The sequence below is a fragment of the Rana temporaria genome, chromosome 4, assembly GCF_905171775.1.
Source record: "Rana temporaria chromosome 4, aRanTem1.1, whole genome shotgun sequence".
In the NCBI taxonomy this organism is placed as follows: Eukaryota; Metazoa; Chordata; class Amphibia; order Anura; family Ranidae; genus Rana; species Rana temporaria.
This window is the reverse complement of record NC_053492.1, coordinates 463,472,553-463,496,542: the sequence shown is the minus strand read 5'-3', so window position 1 is coordinate 463,496,542 and position 23,990 is coordinate 463,472,553.

Below are 23,990 nucleotides of genomic sequence, written 5' to 3'. Positions count from 1 at the left end.
ACCTATGCAAGATATACTCACTCCTCCCCACTGCTAGACCGGTCCTTCCAGCGTCTTCTCCCCTATGCTGTAAGTTCCTGACATTATCAAGACCAAAGCAGGATCGATAGTCCTTCAATGAACATGAAGACACTGAGGGACACCGCAGGAGCGTATTGGAGCTCCATCTACCAGGCAAATGGAGGATCAGGTAAGTAAAAGTGTTTCTCATCTCCCCCAGACTAAATGAGCAATTAAGGGAACAGCTCCACTGCAAGGGTTCATTTTACATTTTCCTGGAGTTGGGTTTTAGAGAGGAACTACTGACTTTGACTTTTAAAGGGGTTGTAAAGGTACAATTTTTTCTTCCTAAATATCTTCCTTTACCCCAGTGCAGTCCTCCTTCACCTACCTCATCCTTCCATTTTGCTTTTAAATGTCCTTATTTCTTCTGAGAAATCCTCACTTCCTGTTCTTCTCTCTGTAACTCCACACAGTAATGCAAAGCTTTCTCCCTGGTGTGGAGTGTCGTGCTCGCCCCCTCTCTTAGGCCCCATACACACGGGAGTATTTATCCGCGGATACGGTCCAGCGGACCGTTTCCGCGGATAAATCCTCTCGAGGATTTCAGCAGATTTTAATGCGATGGAGTGTACTCACCATCGCATTGAAATCCGCGCCGAAATCCTCTGGCGATGACGTGTCGCACCGTCGCCGCGATTATGACGCGGCGACGTGCGCGATGCTGTCATATAAGGAATCCCACGCATGCGTTGAATCATTGCGACGCATGCGGGGGATCCCTTCGGACGGATGGATTCGGTGAGTCTGTACAGACCAGCGGATCCATCCGTTGGGATGGATTCCAGCAGATGGATTTGTTCTGCATGTCAGCGAATATCCGATCTGCTGGAATCCATCCCAGGGGAGATATATCCGCGGATAAAGATCCGCTGGCGTGTACACACCATAGGATCTATCCGCTGAAACCCATTTGCTGGGATTTATCTGCGGATGGATTCTATGGTGTGTATGGGGCCTAAGACTACAGGAGAGTCAGGACGTTCACTAACACACAGCTCCTTTCTCGATCTGCAAAGTAGAGAACGTCCTGACTCTCCTGTAGTCCAAGGGAGGGGACAAGCACGACACTCCACACCAGGAAGAAAGCCTCGCATTACTGTGTGGAGTTACAGACAGAAGAACAGGAAGTGAGGATTTCTCAGAAGGACATTTAAAATAGGGTGACCAGACATCCCCAGTTCCAGGGGACAGTCCCCTGATTGAGGACACTGTCCCCGGACCAAGTCTGTCCCCGGTTTTGTCCCCAGATTGGATTTAATAGGGGTCAGGAGCAATTTTAAAGACAATCAGTGCAGAAATAAAATAAAAAAAATTTAATTACACACCCCCGTTAGCATAGGGGGTTGTATTTTTTCCATTATCTGTGCCCCTTTCTGATGATCATGTGCTGGTCGGAGCGGAGGGAATATTTCTTCAGCTCGCATGTTCTTCTGCATTGGCTCAAATCCTGGCCAGCCACCTGCCTATCTCCTTGCCTTCCTTGGCGGAGTGATCTTCCTCCACTTCACACCCAGTAGTAGCCGGGGCTCGAAGAGTAAGACTTGAGAGGCTGTGAGGCGTGCAGTGACGGGCAGAGAGTCGCTGATTGTTGCCATTACTAGTAAAGAAAAAATATGTCCCCGGATTTAACTTAAAAAATCTGGTCACCTTAATTTAAAAGCAAAATGGAAGGATGAGGTAAGTGAAGGAGGACTGCACTAAGGTAAAGGAAGCTATTCAGGAAAAAAAAAAATTACCTTTACAACCGCTTTAAGAAACAGATACTCAGCGGTGATCCTATATCAGCGATAAGAGTGGCAAGCTCAGCCTGGATTCCAACCAGGCCCCACCCTAACGTGTTTCGCTCTGCCCCTGGAGCTTAATCAGGGGGATGGAGGTCCCATGCATGTGGGGAGTATTAAAACATCATCGGTAATCATTCAATTGTGTAAAGGGCAGGGAGCTGCGGTGGCTCAACGCGATTGGCACTGCGCTGACAAGCCATTCACCTCTGCAGCTAGAGGTTCGGATCCCGGTCTCAGCTACATGTGAATTGAGTTTGGTGGTCTCAGCCCGGCTCCCGGTGGGTGTGCTATGCGAGGTAAGCTTGCGCTTAGTACACCCACCCCCCTCCCACAAAAACCACCACACTTACACGCACTCGAAATTGGGTTAACATGCACGCACTTTGACCACGCGGTCTCTAAAAAGAGAGGCGAAGGACTAACGGGGCTGGTTGAGCCGGCAAGATCCTCTCACTCCCTTATAGGGAGTGCCTCTGCCCCGTTGGGCTTCAAAGCGGAGCAGGTAGGGCGGGCTATGTGGGAGGACACCCTCACACACCCACCATTGTCACACGGGGCATGGAGAAAGGTGGCAGATTGCCTCTGGGGGAGGCCTGCCTACTCCCAACTCCTGCCGTCTGGCTCCGCTCTCGAGTACACGCACAAAAATACACAAAAAAAAAAAAAAAAAAATTGTGTAAAGGGCTGACAGGTGTATACAGCCGCTGGTTCTTGTTGTTTGATTAAGTGAATAAAATGAATGGATACTGAAGGGAAAAGGAACGAATAAAGTAAGAAAGAGGAAGTAAAAAAGAGAAAAAAAGGGGGAGGGAGAAAAGGAAAATGAAAAATAAAAAAAAATAGAAACTAATGAACTAATGATGAAAATGAGAATAACGATGAAATATAAAATAGGAAAGAAAAATAAATCAATGTGGAACTAGAAATAAAAATAATAGGAATGAAAAAAAGAATGAAAAAAATTTAATTAAATAAAAGTGAAAATATAAATCGAAAAATGTAAAAGCTGTCTTCATCCAGTTGGGTTTTTTGCCGGTCTTCAGATCCCTAACTCCAAGATTGTGCTGCGCTTTCACCCTGGTCCTACAGCCTCCTGGGACATGTGACGTTTTTTAAGGATGGGCCAAACCTCTCGAATTCTTGCCTAAGTGAGAAATGCAGAAGTGGGAGCTTTCGGAAAAGCTTATCCACTCACAGATTTTTTTTTAAATAAATCAAAAAGGTGGAGGGGGAGTTTCGCTCTGCCCCTGGAGCTTAATCAGGGGGGATGGAGATCCCATGTGTGTGGGGAGTATTTAAACATCAGTAATCACTCAATTATGTAAAGGGCTGACAGGTGTATACAGTCGCTGATTCTTGTTTGATAATAAAGTGAATGGATGGAGTATTGAATTAATAAAGTAAGAAAGAGGAAATAAAAAAAGAGAAGAAGGGGGGGGGGGAGTGAAAAATAGAAATACAAATGAAAATGGGAACTAATGATGAAAATGAGAATAAACATAAAAAAATTAATAAAATGGTAAATAAAAAAAACAATAAAAATAAATCAATGTTGAACAGAAATGAAAATAAAAATAACAATAGGGATGAATATAAGAATTAAAAATAAATAAAATAAAAGTGAAAGTTTTAAAAAATTTGAATAAAAAATGATGTAAAGGGATGACAGGTGTATACAGTCGCTGGTTCTTGTTGTTTGATGAAGTGAATGGATGGAGTCTTGAATGAATAAAGTAAGAGAGAGGAAATAAAAAGAAGGAAAAAAAGGGGGTGGGAAGGAAAGTGAAAAATAGAAATAAAAATGAAAATGAGAATAAAGATAAAAATAAAAAAATAAAATAAAATGAGAAATAAAAAGAACAATAAAAATAAAATCAATTTTGAACTAGAAATTAAAATAATAATAGGGATGAAAATAAGAATGGAAACATTTAATAAAATAAAAGTGAAAATAAAACTAGAAAAATTAAAAAGCTGTCTTCATCCAGTTGGGTTTTTTGCCAGTCTTTAGATCCCCAACTCCGCCATCTTGACTGTGGAGGCCGGCTGTAACTTCCCGTTGTTTTCAAAGCTGGCTTTGTGCGAGATTTTGCTGCCCTTTCACCCTGGTCCTACAGCCTCCTGGGATAGGTGACGTTTTTCGGATGGGCCAAACCAGAGCCATCTTTAATACTGATTGGACCCTGGGCAACAAAAATCTTGCCCCCCCCCCATGCAATTTAACTCTCTACCTGCTCTGAAACATACAATAATTAGCAGGTAGACTTAAAATCAGTTTATTGTATCAGATCAGGCAGCAATTGGTGGTTGCCAGCAGTTACAGCATATCATTACTGATTACTGACTGGTTGCTAGAGGTTACAGCACACATTACGGATCACTGATTAGTTGCTAGAGGTTACAGCACATGATTTCTGCTTGTTAATTGGTTGCTAGAGATCTGTACAGTAATACTGCTCACTGATTGGTTGCTAGAGGTAACAGCACATCATCTCCTCACTGCAGGGGGGGCATGATATACACATGAATGCCACCTTTATTTACATATGAATGCTGCTGGCCGCAGCTATTTACATATGAATGCCGGTCTTATTTACATATGAATGTTGGTTATTTACATATGAATGTCAATTATTTACATGTAAACACAGAGGCCCAGATTCTCGTAGGAGTTATGCCGGCGTATCTCCAGATACGCCGTCGTAACTCTGAGTTTGAGGCGTCGTATCTATGCGCCTGATTCTTAGAATCAGTCTCTTACGCCGTCATATCTGAATTGCATATTTACGCTGGCCGCTACGTGGCGCTTCCGTCGATTTACGTGTCGAATATGGTAATGAGCTAGATACGCCGATTCTCAAACGTACGTGCGGCTGGCGCATTTTTTTACGTCGTTTGCATAAGGCTTTTTTCTGCATATAGTTACCCCTGCTCTATGAGGCGTAGATTAGGCGTACTAATGTTAGGTATGGACGTCGGAACAGCGTCAAATTTTTCACGTTTTACGTCGTTTGCGTAAGTCGTCCGTGAATGGGGCTGGACGTAAGTTACGTTCACGTCGACTAGGCATTGAGCGGGCGCAATTTAATTTGTAAAATCGACGTGATACTGAGCATGCGCGCGCATGCGCCGTTCGTTAAAAATGTCAATCACGTCGGGTCACGATACATTAACATAAAACACGCCCACACTAGCCTAGTTTGAATTACGCGGCCTTACGCCGTATCAGATACACTACGCCGCCGTAACTTAGAGCGGAAAATGTTTCTGAATACGGGAGCTGCCGCTCTAAGTTACGGCGGCGTAGTGTATCTCAGATGCGCTACGCCCGCCTAAAGATAGGCGATTCTACGTAAATCTGGGCCAGAGTCTGCAGGTGGGTCATCTGTACACAATAGGGCAGAGCTGGGCAGCACTGGTACCAGCACTTCACACTGAGATATCGGGACACCACTGCAAGGGACAAGGAAATTTAAACTGGCAAGTACAAGGCAGCTGCTTTGGGCCCCACAACAATGACGGGGCCCCTTTTGCCCTGCCTTAAAGACAGCCCTGGGCCAAACTTCTCTAAGGCCCCGTACACACGACCAAACATGTCTGCTGAAACTGGTCCGCGGACCAGTTTCAGCAGACATGTTCGGTCGTGTGTAGGCCCGAGTGGACAGGATTCCAGCATACATTTGCCCGCCGGGCCTTTTTCCTGCGGGCAAATATTTCTGGACTTGTTTTAAAACAGCACGCTGAAATCCTGCCCGCTCGGACATGTTCGGTCGTCTGTACAGACCTACCGTACATGTCCGAGCGCCCGCCATCCCTCGCATGCGTCGAATGACTTTGACGCATGCGTGGAAGCATTGAACTGGCAGGGCCGCCCACTTCCTCGCGTCATCGTCGCAGCGACGGCGCGGACACGCCCCGCGTATAGTTTACGTGCGGATTTCTGTATGATGGTGAGTACAGCCACCATACAGAAATCCCCGGGCAGACATGTACGCTGAAAACGGTCCGGCGGACCGGTTTCATCGTACATGTATGCTCGTCTGTACACGGCCTAATTCTTGCCTAAGCGAGAAATGCGGAAGTGGGAGCCGGTAGCTGTCGGGGAACAAAGTACCCACTCCCAGAAAATTTTTTTTTTTTCAAAAAGGTGGAGGAGGGAGAGGTGGGTGAGGGGAACTTTCACTTTTAAGTGAAGTTCTCCTTTGAAGATAATTTCTCATGCAGTTTAATCCCTTTAATCTATCTGTGAATGTTTCATCATTTGATAAATGTCCTACGAGAAGCAAATAAAGATTTGATGATTGTATAGAAAATAACGGAGAAACATAAAATGAAATGACACATCCATTGACAACAGGCTGTGATTGTATGATAGAGAAAAATACTTTTTGTTGAAGGTCTTCTATTGTCAGCTTGGCATGGGGCATTAGAAAAACACAACACTGATAACATGACTTTATTGTTCCTGTAGGTCCTAACCTCTCCATGCTGCATCTGTATCTTCTGTCTTAAGAAGCAGCTTTCTTTTCATCAAACACATTCCTGAAGTCAGCAGTAAAAGCACTGACAAGACAGAGCAGATTGATCCATTAACTCTCACTCACTGCTAACAGTTCTTTGGCTGAACCCAGCATTTGCATTCCAGCAGTAAAGATTTGGTGTGGTGACTAAGAATTAAAGCTACGAATACTTGGGAAATCCAAACTGGCTGGGACAGGCTTTCATGCTATAAAGCCATTCTTTTCAAACCAGGTTGCACTTATAAACGGCTTGGAAACAGATCCAGAGGCCAATCGTTAACTTACATAGCAAGCAACAAAATGTTTGTGTGATAAAAAACAGCAGCACTCCGAAAAAAATCCAAAACGTAATAGTAAAAAAAAAAGTAATTTCTTGTACTATTTCACCTTAGAATTCTCACTCCTCACTACAATCTTTTCGTTTCTTTGAGCAAAATTTTCCTTCACCACTTAACCCCCGGACCATATTGCTGGTCAAAGACCAAAGCACTTTTTGCGATTCGGCACTGCGTCGTTTTAACCGGTTAAGCCCCGGACCAATATGCTGCTAAATGCCCAAAGGCGTTTTTACAATTCAGCACTGCGTCGCTTTAACAGACAATTGCGCGGTCGTGCGACGTGGCTCCCAAACAAAATTGGCGTCCTTTTTTCCCCACAAATAGAGCTTTCTTTTGGTGGTATTTGATCAACTCTGCGGTTTTTATTTTTTGCACTATAAAAAAATATAAAGCGACAATTTTTAAAAAAATTCAATATTTTTTATTTTTTGCTATAATAAATATCCCCCAAAAACATATATAAAAAAAAAAATTTCCTCAATTTAGGCCGATACGTATTCTTCTACCTATTTTTGGTAAAAAAATCGCAATAAGCGTTTATCGATTGGTTTGCGCAAAATTTATAGGGTTTACAAAATAGGGGATAGTTTTTTTTTTTTTTTTACTACTAATGGCGGCGATCAGTGTTTTTTTTCGTGACTGCGACATTATGGCGGACACTTCGGACAATTTTGACACATTTTTGGGACCATTGTCATTTTCACAGCAAAAAATGCATTTAAATTGCATTGTTTATTGTGAAAATGACAGTTGCAGTTTGGGAGTTAACCACAAGGGGGTGCTGTAGGAGTTAGGGTTCACCTAGTGTGTGTTTACAACTGTAGGGGGGTGTGGCTGTAGGACTGACGTCATCGATCGAGTCTCCCTATAAAAGGGATCACTCGATCGATGCAGCGCCACAGTGAAGCACGGGGAAGCCGTGTTTACATAGGGAGCGATCGCGACGGGGCGGCTATTAACGAATAGCCGCGCCGTCGTCCCGGATCGCTCCCCGCGGGAATCCGACCGCTGCATGTAGCGGGGGGGGGTCCCGATCGGACCCCCGACCCGCGGAAAGGCAGGGACGTACATGTACGCCCATATGCCTGTACGTGCCATTCTGTGGACGTACATATACATGCGGCGGTCGTCAAGTGGTTAACTGACAATTGCGCGGTCCTGCGACGTGGCTCCCAAACATAATTGGCGTCCTTTTTCCCCCCACAAATAGAACTTTATTTTGGTGGAATTTGATCACCTCTGCGGTTTTTAGTTTTTGCGCTATAAACAAAAATAGTCACGTGTCTAGTGACGTAACGCGTGGGGGAGGAGCTACGAACAGGACGGATTACACATCCGAATGAGGAGACACATCGTTTGCCGAGCAGCCAAATGAGGATTGTTTGTTTGCTGATATAAATCGGTGGATTTGTGAGTGTGACCTATCTCAAGCTTGTCAAATTGTGTCCATATGGTTGTGTGTATCTGCGCAATGAGGTTTTTTCTTTTGTCTCTCTGTTTTTCACATGAGCTGCACAACTGTGGAAGATTTCATACTCATATGTGAAGCAATCAGCTTGGAGTCTGTAGAACTTGATCACCCCATACCTATCTTTCAAGCCAGTACAGGGGACTTGCACACAGGAGGTGTATTGTAGTTGCATGCATTCAGCATGCATTTGGACTAACTATATTTTACACATGTACTGATTTTGAATCACTTATGGTTTGTGGTTCCGGTTCACATCACAGAAGTTAATACTCAGCGCATATTATTACTATTGAAACAAAAATAGAGCGACAATTTAAAAAAAAAAATAATAATATTATTTTTGAATTTTTGCTATAATAAATATCCCCCAAAAATGTATAAAAAAATTATTTCTCAGCTTAGTCCGATACGTATTCTTCTACCTATTTTCCGCAACAAAAAAAAAATCGCAATAAGCGTTTATTGATTGGTTTGCGCAAAAGTTATAGCGTTTACAAAATAGGGGGTATTTTTATGGCATTTTTACTAATATTTTTTTTTTTTACTAGTAATGGCGGCGATCAGCGTTTTTTTTTCCGGTACTGCGACATTATGGCGGACACTTCGGACACTTAACACATTTTTGGGACCATTGGCATTTTTATAGCGATCAGTGCTATAAAAATGCATTGGATTACTATAAAAATGCCACTGGCAGTGAAGGGGTTAACACTAGGGGGCGGGGAAGGAGTCAAGTATGTTCCCTGGGTGTGTTCTAACTAAAGGGGGGTGGCCTGACATAGGGAAATGACAGATCGCTGTTCATACGGATAGCTACGGGCTCTCGCGCAGGGGAGCCGAACCTGCCGCCGTAAAACGACGGCGGATAGTCGGCAACCAGTTAAAGGGTAGACTTGGGTCTCAAATCATCAACCATCAATCATACCTGATTTTGAGGGACTGTCCCTGATTTGGAGCAATGTCCCTCTGTCCCCCATTCCTTCTCATTTGTCCCTCATTTTGGTCTGATCTATACAGATGTATATAAAATGCTCTTTTTATCTATCAAAAAGTTTTTCCCAGCGCTAAACCTTTCATCTGATTTTTAAATTGCTGCATTTGTAAATTCCAAAAGCCAATATAAAGTAATAGTAGTGGTTAAAAAAAAAAAACACACTTGTGGGTTTAACCAATCTTGTTTTTTTGGTACAATTTTCCTTTAACCACTTCCGCCCCGGACCATTTGGCTGCCAAATGACAAGGCCACTTTTTGCGATTCGGCACTGCGCTGCTTTAAGTGACAATTGCGCGGTCGTGCGACGTGACTCCCAAACAAAATTGGCGTCCTTTTTTCCCACAAATAGAGCTTTCTTTTGGTGGTATTTGATCACCTCTGCGGTTTTTATTTTTTGCGCCAATAACAAAAATAGAGCGACAATTTTGAAAAAAAGCAATATGTTGTACTTTTTGCTATAATAAATATCCAATATTTTTTTTTAAAAAAAGCAAATTTTTTTCTCAGTTTAGGCCAGTACGTATTCTTCTACATATTTTTATATTTATATTTACAGAAATCATTGAATAGATCAACATATATCGTAAAAAAAAAAAAAAAAAAAAAAGTATGTATGTATGTACTTTTTTTTTTACGATATACAGTATATATTGATCTATTCAATGATTTCTGTATGATAAGTCCCAGGGGGGTAAAATCTCTGTTTGTGTATATATAAGGTCATCAGATACGTTACACGATGTTACAATCAACAGAAGACATCTTCATACATTTAGGGGATATGATAAAAGTGTTTGTATACAACCCACAGATACAATGAGAGAAATGAACAGGAAGGATTAAATATGATCTAATTATCCCTCCCCCTCTCTAAACTCTGCTGTACAGAGGACAGCAAAAGGCCGATACCAAGTCAAGCTGAAATACTAACACAGCTTGCAAAAAAAAACTGTATTAAAAAAAAAGCCATTTAGTGATTTATTGAGTACAGTGCTAGAATAATTGTGCTTTCTTTATTGGCTTATATTTTCTAAATGTATGTAAGCGCGGTTTATACGTTCACCCACACACATTTTCCATAGAGATCCTCTTTGAGATTTTCAATCTTTTTCAGTCACTATTTACACTCATACACATATATATATATATACTCATTGGAACATGTAACGAGACCCTTGCTCGCTCGCTTCCGCTCTTCTGACACTCCTCTGCTACTATTGAGTCAGCTTGCAGATTGCAACGTCTGATGGTTCGGTCATCCAAGGCTCTGGGATCCGTACAAACACCAGGCAGGCTGTATGTAATTTCAAACAGGAAGTCCTTTATTGGAAGTACACAACACACTTTTAAACAGAATTTGGAACATCCCGCCCCCAACAATCTCTTTCCTATTGGTCAATTGTAAAGTACATGTAGTCCTCCTTCAGGTCCTCCTTAGCCATGCAAATGAGGACTTGAAAATGAGTCAGCAGGGATTGGTCCGATAGCTTGAATGGAGGGACTGTTATGTGTAATGAGACAGAAGCCCCAGGGGGCAATCAATGTACACAATAGCCAGACACAGAACAATGGAGACGTCTGGAGCTTTAAGACAGAGCAGAAGACCCCCCCACTGTGTAACAGATTTCAAGGAGGAACACTTCTGCATTCCAAGGTCCATGACAGGACATATGTCCCCTGAATATATTTATTTACTTTTCATCAATATTTATGCTTGTTCTGTATTCACATATGTTTAATAACCTTACTATTTTTATCACCATACACTATACAATCAAAGGGATTTCGTATCTGCAATCCTTTATACATGTATTGTTCATAGATGTATCATATACATAGGGACTTCAGCATTATTTTTTATTTTTTATTCTCTTAGGGCCCTTTCACACGGGCGGATCAGTAATGATCCGCTCCGTGTGTCCGCAAAAGCTCAGCGGGGATCCTCCGTAAAATCCCCGCTGAGCTGGCAGCTGACAGGGCGGTCTCCGCACACTGTGCAGGGACCGCCCTGTCTTTCCTCCGCTCTCCCCTATGGGGAATCGGATGAACACGGACCGCCTGTCCGTGTTCATCCGATCCGGCAGACGGAAGAAAAATAGGATTTTCTTCCGTCCGCAAATGCGGATCTTTGCGGAGGCGGACGATTACGGGTGTCAGCGGATGGTCATCCGCTGACACCCGTAATCACATAGGGACCAATGTATGTCCCGTTTTCATCTGCAACGGACAGATGAAAATGCGAACATACGGTCCGTACGTGTGAAAGGGGCCTTAATCTGTTTTTCTCATTCTCAGGACTATTTCTGGAATGAGAATAACTACATGTTTTTTTTTTTTTTTAACTTCAATTTAAATTTTACATAGGTGTGTTTGCTCAACCATGCAATCTGGATTTGTCTAGGCTCACACCAGATACTAATTGGTAACTTGCTAATTGTATTGTGGATTGGGTTCCCAGCTGCTATCCTTTTTGTCATGTGACCTATAGTTGTATATATACTGGACATTCACTTTCTATGTTGTAAGCTATGAATAAGCACTAACGTTTGGTGTGAAACGCGTCAGTTTTTTCCCCGTCTGCTGTGGCATGCTTTTTGTGTGTTTTTTGATTTTACAATAAAAGCAATTTATTTTTGGAGTGCGGCTGTCCAGAATGTTTTTCCTTCATTTTGCAAAGAGGCAGTGATAGTTTCATTTAAAAAAATGTGTGAGGTTCCCCAGGAAATCCATACCAGACCCTTTTGGTCTGAGTATAGTTACGTTCAGTGGCGGTGCATCCATATAGTGGGTGCTTCCCTAACACTGCCCTGCCTCTCAGCCAATCAGGTGCACCAGCTCTGGTTACCAGTCATCTGACTGGCTGAAGCGACAGGCGAGCAGAGATGACATCGAGGACTCGAAGGGAGCATGGAGTAGGACGGCGCTGACCCGAGAAAGGTAAGTGCCGGGCGGGGGCAAACTGGCTGCATTTGAAGGGATAAACTGACTGTATTTGATGGGGAAACTGGCATCATTTGAGGGGGCAAACTGCCTGCATTTGAGGTGGCAAACTGGCATCATTTAAGGGGGCAAACTGGCTGTATTTGAGGGGGCAAATTGGCTTCATTTGATGGGGAAACTGGCTGCATTTGAGGGGGCAAACTGGCATTATGTGAGGGGGCAAACTGGCATCATTTGAGGGGGCAAACTGGCGGCATTTTTTTTTTCAGTTTGTTTGCGCCCCCCAAAGATTTTGAACACCAGCCGCCACTGGGTACGTTGCTTTGAATCTGATGCCTAGTGCTACGGGACCCCACGGGACCCGCGGACTTGATGTCCGCCGGTGTCCCACAATCATGTTTTGTTTGGGAGCCACGTCGCACGACCGCACAATTGAAGCAACGCAGTGCCGAATCGCAAAAAGTGGCCCGGTCATTTGGCAGCCAAATCCTCTGGGGCTTTGAAGTTCGTCGAACCCTGCTCAAACCAAACCCAGGTCAGTTCCGTTTATCAGTGTTTCATACCTGTGGGATGCCAGTGGAAGCTGGAAATCACTGTAGTAGGCAATGCTACTATAGTGATTGCTTCTGTGCCCATGCTTCATGCTGAGTAGCTGCACTGCTGCTTACTGAACACAGAAACAGGTCTCTCCACCTTGTCCAATCAGAGAACACTTTGCATTGATTGAGAAAATGCAAAGTGTTCCCTGAATGGCAGCACAGGACGCAGTGACACCCACTGCAGTGATCTCCAGTTTCCACGGGGATCCCACAGGTACATATTTACACTGGCCCAAGATGGACCAATGATACTATATAAAAATTGTTATATTTAACCATCAGCTTTAAATAGACTTTTTGTGCTGACTAGCTAGAACAGGGTTTCTCAACCAGGGTTCCTCTTGAGGTTGCTAAGGGTTCCTTGAGCAATGGTGGATTGATCTCCCACCTATGCTGACCACCAAATGCAAGTGTGCAACTTTCCACTAGCCCCCAATGTTAAGTGGTCCCTTCTACACTGGCAACTAATATTTGAGATCCCCTCCATTTTTTTTCTTCAACAAACTAGCTTCTGTCAATTACCTTTTTCTCTCCAAATCCCTTAATCTATTTGCTATTATGGAATCCTGGCTCCAGGAATTCGAAACAACCTCTTCAGATGCCCTGTCCCACAGTGGCCTCCTCTGGACTGACTCCACCAGACCCGGTGGACGAAAAGGAGGCGGCGTCGGACTACTCCTCTACCCTAAATGCACCTTCCAGGTTCTTCCCACATCTTCCTCTCTTTCCAAGTGCACTGCATTCGTCTTTTCTCTCCAGCTTGTCTGAGGGTCGCAGTAATTTATCGGCCTCCTGGACAAGTGTCGCGCTTTCTGGATGTCTTCTCTGCATGGCTACTCTATTTTCTCTCCTCTGAAGTACCTGCCATCATCCTAGGTGACTTTAACATTCCAATCAATGTTAATACTGCAACCACTTCTCAACTACTCAACCTAGTCTCCTCTTTTAAGGCAACACAATGGACACAAACCACCACTCACTCCAACGGCAATACTCTCGATCCAGCTGTATTACACTATCTTGGCCTTTGTATCATCTTTGTCTATGTGGTGCCGAGCATGGTTTGAGCCATCTGCCGAGTATGTTCCTATTGTCTAGACCAGGGGTCTCCAAGCTTTCTAAAAAAAAGGGCCAGTTTATTGTCCTTCAGACGTTAAGGGGGCCAGACTGTGGCTAGCAGGAGTGGACATTTTCCTAACATCAGTGGAAGTAAAGATCACCACATTGGATATAAGGTGGAGGAAAAGTGCCCAACCAGTGGTATTACTATGAGGAATAGTGCACCCATCTTTGGTATCACTGGGAGGAATAGACACTATTCTGCCAACTAACATCAGCAATGGGTCACCATTTCTACCATTGACAGAAACAATGGGAGACGTGGTGACCCATTCCTGATGTTAGTTGGCAGAATAGTGTCTTGTATACTGTAAGTGGGAGAATAGTGCCCAAAGGGCCGCATAAAGGCGGCAAATGGTCGCATCCGACCCCCAGGCCACAGTTTGGAGACCACTGGTGTAGACCATCTATGTGGATGCTGATATAACATACAGTGTGATTGACACATTATTATTTTATTTAAAACTTTCTTTATTATATTGATCGCAGTAATGTACCATGAGCTGCAGGCAGAATCCATTGAACAGGGGTTCCCAAGGACTTTCAAAATTCTTTAACCACTTGCCGTCAAATGACGGCTGGGCGGTGCGGCTCTCATTCTGAGCGGGCGTCATATGGCTTCCCGACCCTCTATGGCTTCACTCGGGAGCCAATGCACGTGCCTGGCGGCCGCGATGCCCACCGGGCACCCGTGATTGCCCGGTAACAGAGCAAGAACGTGGCTCTGTGTGTGTAAACACACAGATCCACGTCCTGTCAGGTGAGAGGAGACCGATGGTGTGTTTCCAGTACAGAGGAACACTGATCAATCTCCCCCTTCTGAGTCCCCTCCCCCTACAGTTAGAATCACTCCCTAGGTATCACATGTATCCCCTTGATTGCCCCCTAGTGTTAGCCCCTTCCCTGCCAGTGACATTTATACAGTAATCGGTGCATTTTTATAGCACTGATCGCTGTATAAATGTGAATGGTCCCAAAATAGTGTCAAAAGTGTCCGATGTGTCCACCACAATATCGCAGTCATGATAAAAAATTGCAGATCGCCGCCATTACTAGTAAAAAAAAAAAAAAAAAATGCCATAAATGTGTCCCCTATTTTGTAGACACTATGGGCCAGATTCCCGTAGGGAGCGCGTATTTGTGAGTGGGCGTAACGTATCCTATTTACGCTACGCCTCAGCAACTTTGACAGGCAAGTGCAGTATTCTCAAAGCAAAGTTGCGGCGGCGTAGCGTAAATAGGCCGGCTTAAGCCCGCCCAATTCAAATATGGAACATGTGGGCGTGTTTTATGTTCATTTATTGTGACCCCACGTAAATGACGCTTTTTACGAACGGCGCATGCGCCGTCTGTAAAAGTATCCCAGTGCGCATGCTCCAAATTAACCCGCAAAAAGCCAATGCTTTCGAAAGTGAACGTAAATGACGCACAGCCCTATTCGCGAACGACTTACGCAAACAATGTAATCGACGGAAAATTCTACGCTGGCCCGACGTCCATACTTAACATTGGCTGCGGCTCATATAGCAGGGGTAACTTTACACCGGAAAAAGCCTAACGTAAACGGCGTATCTGTAATGCGACGGACGGGCGTACGTTCGTGAATTGGCATATCTATCTGATTTACATATTCTACGCGTAAATCGGCGTACACGCCCCTAGCGGCCAGCATAAATATGCAGTTAAGATACGACGTCGTAGGCGACTTCCGCTGGTCGTATCTTAGAAAAATTCTGGCGTATCTGATTCTTTGAATCAGGCGCCAAGATACGACGCCTCAGACTCAGAGATACGACGGTGTATCTGGAGATACGCCGTCGTATCTCTTACGTGAATCCGGGCCTATAACTTTTGCGCAAACCAATCAATATACGCTTATTGCGATTTTTTTTGATCAAAATGTGTAGAAGAATACGTAATGGCCTAAACTGACGAAAAAATGTGTTTTTAAAAAAATTGGGATATTTATTACAGCAAAAAGTTAAAAATATTGGGCCAGATTCACGTAGAATTGCGGCCGTGTAACGTAACCCGTTTACGTTACAACGCCGCAAGTTTTCAGTGTAAGTGCCCGATCCACAAAGCACTTACCTGTAAACTTGCGGCGGTGTATTGTAAACACGTCTGGCGCAAGCCCGCCCAATTCAAATGGGGCGGGTACCATTTAAACTAGGCGCGCTCCCGCGCCGGACGTTCTGCGCATGCTCCGTTCGCAAATTTTCCCGACGTGCTTTGCGCGAACTTACGGCGGCCCGACGTGTTTGTGAATCGCGACGCGCGTAACGTACTTACGCCGAAAAAAATAAATTCAAAAGCGACGCGGGAACGACGGCCATACTTTAACATGGTGGAGTAATTTTACACCATGTTAATAGCACCCCTAACTTTGCGACGGGAAACTAAGACTTGCGCCGACGTAACGACGGGAAAAACCTTTGTGGATCGCCGTAACTGCTAATTTGCATACCCGACGCTGGAATATGACGCGAACTCCACCCAGTGGCGGCCGAGGTACTGCATTCTAAGATCCGACGGTGTAAGTCAATTACACCTGTCGGATCTATGGGCTATCTATGCGGAACTGATTCTATGAATCAGCCGCATAGATAGAACAAGAGATACGACGGCGTTTCAGGAGATACGCCGTCGTATCTGTTCTGTGAATCTGGCCCATTGTGTTTTTTTTCAAACGTGTCGCTCTTTTTTTGTTTATAGTGCAAGAAATAAAAACCGCAGAGGTGATCAAATATCACCAAAAGAAAGCTCTATTTCTGGGGATTTTTTTTTTCAATTTAATTTGGATACAGTGTTGCATGACCGCGCAATTGTCATTCAAAGTGTGACAGCGCTGAAAGCTGAAAAATGGCCTGGGCAGGGAGTGGGGTTTAAGTGCCCAGTATTGAGGTGGTTAATTGGCCCCTCAGGGATTAAAGGATGAAAAAGGCTGTGCTAGAGAATAACTTGAACATTTTTTGTATCGTTCTGTGAATTGTCCAATCGATGCGCAGCTCTCCTTTCGCTGGTTAGGAATTGCTCTGAGCGGTTGACATTTTTGCTTTGTTGGATTTTCTGTGACATCCCTTGGACAAGAAAACAGCCAGATCCTCTCAAACCCAAGCCAGCCCATGAATTGTATTCCTCTTTATTCATGGCTATAAATATGTGTAATCATATGACAAGATTCAACAAAAGTAACAATAAAACCTACTATTTATTTTATGCAGACATGAAAAAGCTTTTTGTCATTTTTATGGATTTTTTATATTCTTGTATCCACTGTAAAGACAGCAACATCAAAGAAAATTGGATTTGATCATTTAATATTTATACACGTAATGACAAAGATTGATTTATCTGTTTTATTAGGGATATGTGGGTGAATTCAAAGAGAACTGATGTTTTTAATGCAAAGTACGTTTTCTTTCATGGTAATAAATGTGAGGTATTTTAGTGGTCTAATGCAGACTCTTCCTTCCCGCCTGGATATGCAAAAAGCCAAAAAGCGTCAAAGCAAAGCTACAGATAATACAATATACAAGTTACTGGCTTATTCATCCATGATGGGTTTGGATGAGAAGTAAATTTTAAAATCATTACAGAGTTGGCTTATTATATGAGGGCCGTACCAAAAGTAATCCAAAAGTGGGCATAACTTTTTTATTAGATTACAAGTCTCACGTTTTTCATTACAGGTAAATAATGGATTCTAAGCAGAAGTGATGTGCCATCACTGAGTTCTTACCAAGGAGGAATGTAAGCTGTCCGACATTGATGATTTCCCATCGGGACAGGGACAATGACATACCTGTACGTCGCTGGCCTCTTATGAGTCTCTTGGAGTTGCTGGCTTCTTATGAGCCCCTTGGAGTTGCTGGCCTCTTATGGCTTCTTGAAGTTCTTGACCAAGGAGGGGTGTAGGCTGTTCAAAATTGATGATTTCCCATCGGGACAGGGACAATGACATACATGTACGTCGCTGGCCTCTTATGAGTCTCTTGGAGTTGCTGGCTTCTTATGAGCCCCTTGGCGTCGCTGGCCTCTTATGGCCTCTTGAAGTTCTTGACCAAGTAGGGGTGTAGGCTGTTCAACATTGATGATTTCCCATTGTTTAGTTTGTTTTCAGTACTGTTTCTCCTTCTTTAACTACTTTAGGACTGCCCACCCGCATTGTACTGCTAACGGGCATCTCCTACATGCACAATGACGTACCTGTACGTCGCTGGCCTCTTATGGCCTCTTGTAGTTCTTGACCAAGGAGGGGTGTAGGCTGTTCAACATTGATGATTTCCCATCGGGACAGGGACAATGACATACATGTACGTCGCTGGCCTCTTATGAGTCTCTTGGAGTTGCTGGCTTCTTATGAGCCCCTTGGCGTCGCTGGCCTCTTATGGCCTCTTGAAGTTCTTGACCAAGGAGGGGTGTAGGCTGTTCAACATTGATGATTTCCCATCGGGACAGGGACAATGACATACATGTACGTCGCTGGCCTCTTATGAGTCTCTTGGAGTTGCTGGCTTCTTATGAGCCCCTTGGCGTCGCTGGCCTCTTATGGCCTCTTGAAGTTCTTGACCAAGGAGGGGTGTAGGCTGTTCAACATTGATGATTTCCCATTGTTTAGTTTGTTTTCAGTACTGTTTCTCCTTCTTTAACCACTTTAGGACTGCCCACCCGCATTGTACTGCTAACGGGCATCTCCTACATGCACAGCGACGTACCTGTACGTTGCTGGCCTCTTATGGCCTCTTGGAGTTCTTAACCAAGGAGGGGTGTAGGCTGTTCAACATTGATGATTTCCCATTGTTTAGTTTGTTTTCAGTACTGTTTCTTAACCACTTTAGGACTGCCCACCCGTATTGTACGGCTAACGGGCATCTCCTACATGCACAGCAGCGTACCTGTACGTCGCTGGCCTCTTATGGCCGCTTGGAGTTCTTGACCAAGGAGGGGTGTAGGTTGTTCAACATTGGTGATTTCCCATTGTTTAGTTTGTTTTCAGTACTGTTTCTCCTTCTTTAACCACTTTAGGACTGCCCACCCGTATTGTACTAACGGGCATCTCCTACATGCACAGCGACGTACCTGTACGTCGCTGGCCTCTTATGGCCTCTTGGAGTTCTTGACCAAGGAGGGTTGTAGGCTGTTCAACATTGATGATTTCCCATTGTTTAGTTTGTTTTCTGTACTGTTTCTTCTTTAACCACTTTAGGACTGCCCACCCGCATTGTACTGCTAACGGGCATATCCTACATGCACAGCGACGTACCTGTACGTTGCTGGCCTCTTATGGCCTCTTGGAGTTCTTGACCAAGGAGCCCACTCCAGGTGGGCTTTCATGTACCTTTTACTGAGGAGTGGCTTCTGTCTGGCCACTCTACCATACAGGCCTGATTGGTGGAGTGCTGCATAGATGGTTGTTCTTCTGGATGGTTACAGGTGGCTCCTACAGGTTCATCAATGTACCTGTACATTGCTGGCCTCTTATGAGCCTCTTGGAGTCACTGGTCTCTTATGAGCCTCTTGGAGTTCTTGACCAGGGAGCCCTCCTGGACTCCCCACCCGCATTGTACTGCGGACAGACGGCTCCTTCAGGCACATCGCTGTACCTATACATCGCTGGTCTCTTTAAAGCCTCTTGTAGTTGCTGGCCTCTTGAAGCTCTTGACCAAGGAGGAATGTAGGCTGTCCAACATAGATGATTTACCATTGTTTAGTTTGTCTTCAGTACTGTTTCTCCTTCTTTAACCACTTTAGGACTGCCCACCCATATTGTACTGCTAAGGGACATCTCCTACATGCACAGCAGCGTACCTGTACGTCGCTGGCCTCTTATGGCCTCTTGGGGTTCTTGACCAAGGATCCCCCTCCAGGTGGGCTTTCATGTACCTTTTACTGAGGAGTGGCTTCCGTCTGGCCACTCTACCATACAGGCCTGATTGGTGGAGTGCTGCATAGATGGTTGTTCTTCTGGATGGTTACAGGCGGCTCCTACAGGTTCATCGATGTACCTGTACATTGCTGGCCTCTTATGAGCCTCTTGGAGTCACTGGTCTCTTATGAGCCTCTTGGAGTTCTTGACCAGGGAGTCCTCCCAAACCACCCACCCGCATTGTACTGCGGATAGGCTGCTCCTTCAGGAACATCAATGTACCTATACATCGCTGGTCTCTTTTAAGCCTCTTGTAGTTGCTGGCCTCTTGAAGCTCTTGACCAATGAGGAATGTAGGCTGTCTGACATAGATAATTTCCCATTGTTTAGTTTGTCTTCAGTACTGTTTCTCCTTCTTTAACCACTTTAGGACTGCCCACCCGCATTGTACGGCAGACAGGTGGCTCCTACCAGGGCCGTCTTAATAGCATCATGGGCCCCTGGGCAAAGTAATGCTCTGGGGCCCCTACAATGGAGACAGTGCAGGTAAACAGAAATCAAGTAGGTAGGAGGTAGGGTATATCTAGGGTGTGGAGGGGTCAGAGTGCTGGGGGGATATCTGGGATGTAGAGCGGCAGCCCGGGCTCAAGGATCAGCTGCTTTGGGGAAAGGGTAGGGGCCCCCCATGCACCTGGGGCCCCTGGGTAGTGCCCACTGCCCAGGTGTGCCCTCTCATTAAGACAGCCATGGCTCCTACAGGCACATCGATGTACCTGTACATCGCTGGCCTCTTATAAACCCCTTGGATTAGCTGGCCTCTTATGAGCCCCTTGGAGTCGCTGGCCTCGTATGGCCTCTTGAAGTTCTTGACCAAGGAGGGGTGTAGGCTGTTCAACATTGATGATTTTCCATTGTTTAGTTTGTTTTCAGTACTGTTTCTCCTTCTAACATTGATTATTTCCCACCATTTAGTACTGTTTTCCCTTCTTTAACCACTTTAGGACTGCCCAACTGCATTGTACTCTTACATGCACAGCAATGTACCTGTACATTCCTGGCCTCTTATGAGCCTCTTGGAGTCGCTGGCCTCTTAAGGCCTCATGGAATTCTTGACCAAGGAGCCTACTCGGACCACCCACCCACATTGTACTGTGGACAGGTGGCTCCTTCAGTCACATCGATGTACCTGTACATCACCGGCCTCTTTTAAGTCTCTTGGAGTCGCTGGCCTCTTATAAACCTCTTGGAGTCGCTGGCCTCTTATAGCCTCTTGGAGTTATTGACCAAGGAGCCCCCCCGGACCGCCCACCCACATTGTACTGCGGACAGGCAGCTCCTACAGGCACATCGATGTACCTGTACATCCCTGGTCTCTTATAATCCCCTTGGAGTCGCTGGCCTCTTATAAGCCCCTTGGAGTCACTGGCCTCTTATGGCCTCTTGAAGTTCTTGACCAAGGAGGTGCGTAGGCTGTCTGACATTGATGATTTCCTATCATTTCGTTTGTCTTCAATACTGGTCTTTCCTCCTTTAACCATTTTAGAGCCACCCACCCACTCTGTACTGCGGGTTGGCGGCTCCTACAGGCACAGTGATGTTGCTGCCGATTCTGGGTCCTGCTGTGTCTAATCATAGGGGGATTTTATCAGTAGGTCCCGGCCAATGATTCATGGCCAGGACCTGCTGATCGGCCGTGTCCAATCACAGCCCAGAGCCCTGTGTTGACAAATAACATGGGGCTCTGTACAGAGGGAAGGATCTCTTCATTTGGCACATAATTCACACTTTAACACTTGTTAGGCACACACTTAACCCCTAGATTACCTCAAAATATTAACCTCTCCCCAGCCAGTGTCATTAGTACAGTGTCAGTGTATAGTTGTTATCACTGTATTAGTGTCACTGGCAAAGTCAGTGTCAGCTAGTCAGTTCCCATCCAATGTTAGTGTCAGATTATCACAGTCACTATCACAGTCCCACTATAACTCGTTAATCACCACCATTACTAATAAAAAATCCAGTATACTGTATATCCCATTAACTTTTTACACAAACCAATCAATATACACGTATTGGGGTTTTGTTTTTACCAAAGATATGTAGCGAAATTCATTTTGGCCAAAATGTATGAATAAATTAGATTTGTAAATTTTTTGGGGGGATTTGTTTTATACCAGAAAGTAAAAAAATATATATATATTTTTTTTAAATTTGGTCTTTTTTTCATTTATATAATAATAAAAAATAAAAACCCCAGTGGTGATCAAATACCACAAAAGAAAGTTCTATTTGTGTTAAAAATGTACACACATTTCATGTGGGTACAGCGTTGTATGACCACGCAATTACCAGTTAGGCCCCATGTACACTGCTGCTGCTAAACGAACGTTCAGAGGCAGTTGGACACTTTTTTAACTGCCCCTGAACTCAATCAATGTTATCTTATGTGTACATGTACACAGGTTAGTTTACTGTCGTTGTTAGGCAGTTGTGTTCATAGGCCTTTCTTTGAAGGCAAAAAAACGTGGGTTACTTTCTGTCAAGTTAAAGGGGTTGTAAAGGTTCATGTTTTTTCACCTTAATGCATCCTATGCTTTAAGGTGAAAAAACATCTGATGTTTGCCGGCCCCCCAGCCCCCCAGTTTACTTACCTGAGCCCTCGAAAGTCCCACGTTGAGAACGCGATTGATCTCGGCCCGGTCTTCTCTGCTCTTCATTGGATAGATTGATAGCAGCGCAGCCATTGGCTTGTGCTGCTGTCAATCAACTTCAATGACGCGAGGGCCAGGGGGCGGGGCCGAGTCCTGTAGTTGGCGGCTATTCGTGTGGCAAGCCGGGGGCATGCATGGGTAGTCAAGCAAATGAAATGGAAGCACATCCTTAAAAGGGTTGTAAAGGGTTTTTTCCACCTTAATGCATCCTATGCATTAAGGTGAAAAAACACCTCCCAATCGCCAGCCCCCCAGCGCCCCATTTTACTTACCTGAGCCAGTTCACCTGCTCGGCATGTCCCCGGCGTCCTTCTCCACGTAGTCCTGGTGTTGATTGGATAGATTGATAGCAGCGCAGCCATTGGCTGCCGCTGTTGTCAATCAAATTCAATGATGTGGGCGGCGGGGGGCAGGGCGAGTCATACACTCGGCATCTATGGATGCCGAGTGTATGACTCGGGAGCGTGCCCGCAAGGTAACCCCCTCAGGAGAGCTCTTCTCCAAGGGGGTTATCTAATGCGGGGAGGAGAAGCGAGAGCCGCCAAGGGACCCCAGAATGGGATGTTCGGGGCCACAAAACGAGCTGCACAGTGGGGAACCTTTAGTATCCCTTTAAAGCAAGCTGGAGTCATTCACAGAGAAAACGTAAATGAGGTAAGCCAGGGACGATCACAGGTAATCAGGCAGGATCAGGTAGAAGCAAAGTCCTTGAGGTAAGCCAGGGTCGATCACAGGTAATCAGGCAGAAGCAAGTCCTTGAGGTAAGCCGGGGTCAATCACAGGTAATCAGGTAGTATCAGGCAGAAGCAAGTTCTTGGGTCAAGCCGGGGTCAGGGACAGGAGAAGATCTGAGCAGGTCAAGGAACAATCCGGGTCACAACAGGAAACACAGGAAGCAGATGCAGGTTCAGGAATACAGGGGAAGCTGAAGACAATCCAGCAATGAGAGGGGATCCTGGGCAGCTTTTTATAGGCCACAAGGAAATTGTCGTCTTTCACACTATGCATACGCCCATGCTGTCCTGTTCCGTTGCGCACCCGCATGCGCCGAACCGCTATTTTTCCACGAATGCGCGCAGGACTGCACCAATTGCGTCTGCCATTGATTCCATTACTGTTTCCTTGACAATAGAGTCGAAATCTTCAAAATGAGGAGAATTTCCACCTCTTACATTTGTCACCAGAGTAGTTGTTTGCATTGAAAGCTTCCCCCCATTCCTGTTAAATCATAAGATGGATTGTTCACCATTTTTTGGTCCCAGAACCATCTTCCCAGTTGGGACATAGGCATAAAGAACAAAGGCTCCAGCCCTTCCCAGTTCTGTGCAAAGCTAAAAAAAAACAATTTTTGGTTAGAGCTACACTTTACGTACAGAGCAAGTAAGCTGTGCTCCATATATGCTTTCAGTTTTGTATGGAGTTGTCAGGTCACCTGTGGCCAGGTGACAAGTGCACCCTGTTGGGGTCAGGGATGCACCACAGGGTAGTGAACCCTATGGCCGACTGCTGCGATTGGAGAGGAAGCGTGAACCCAAGATCACCCAAGGCACGGAGTCTAAGACCCAGCTTTGTGTTCACCAGA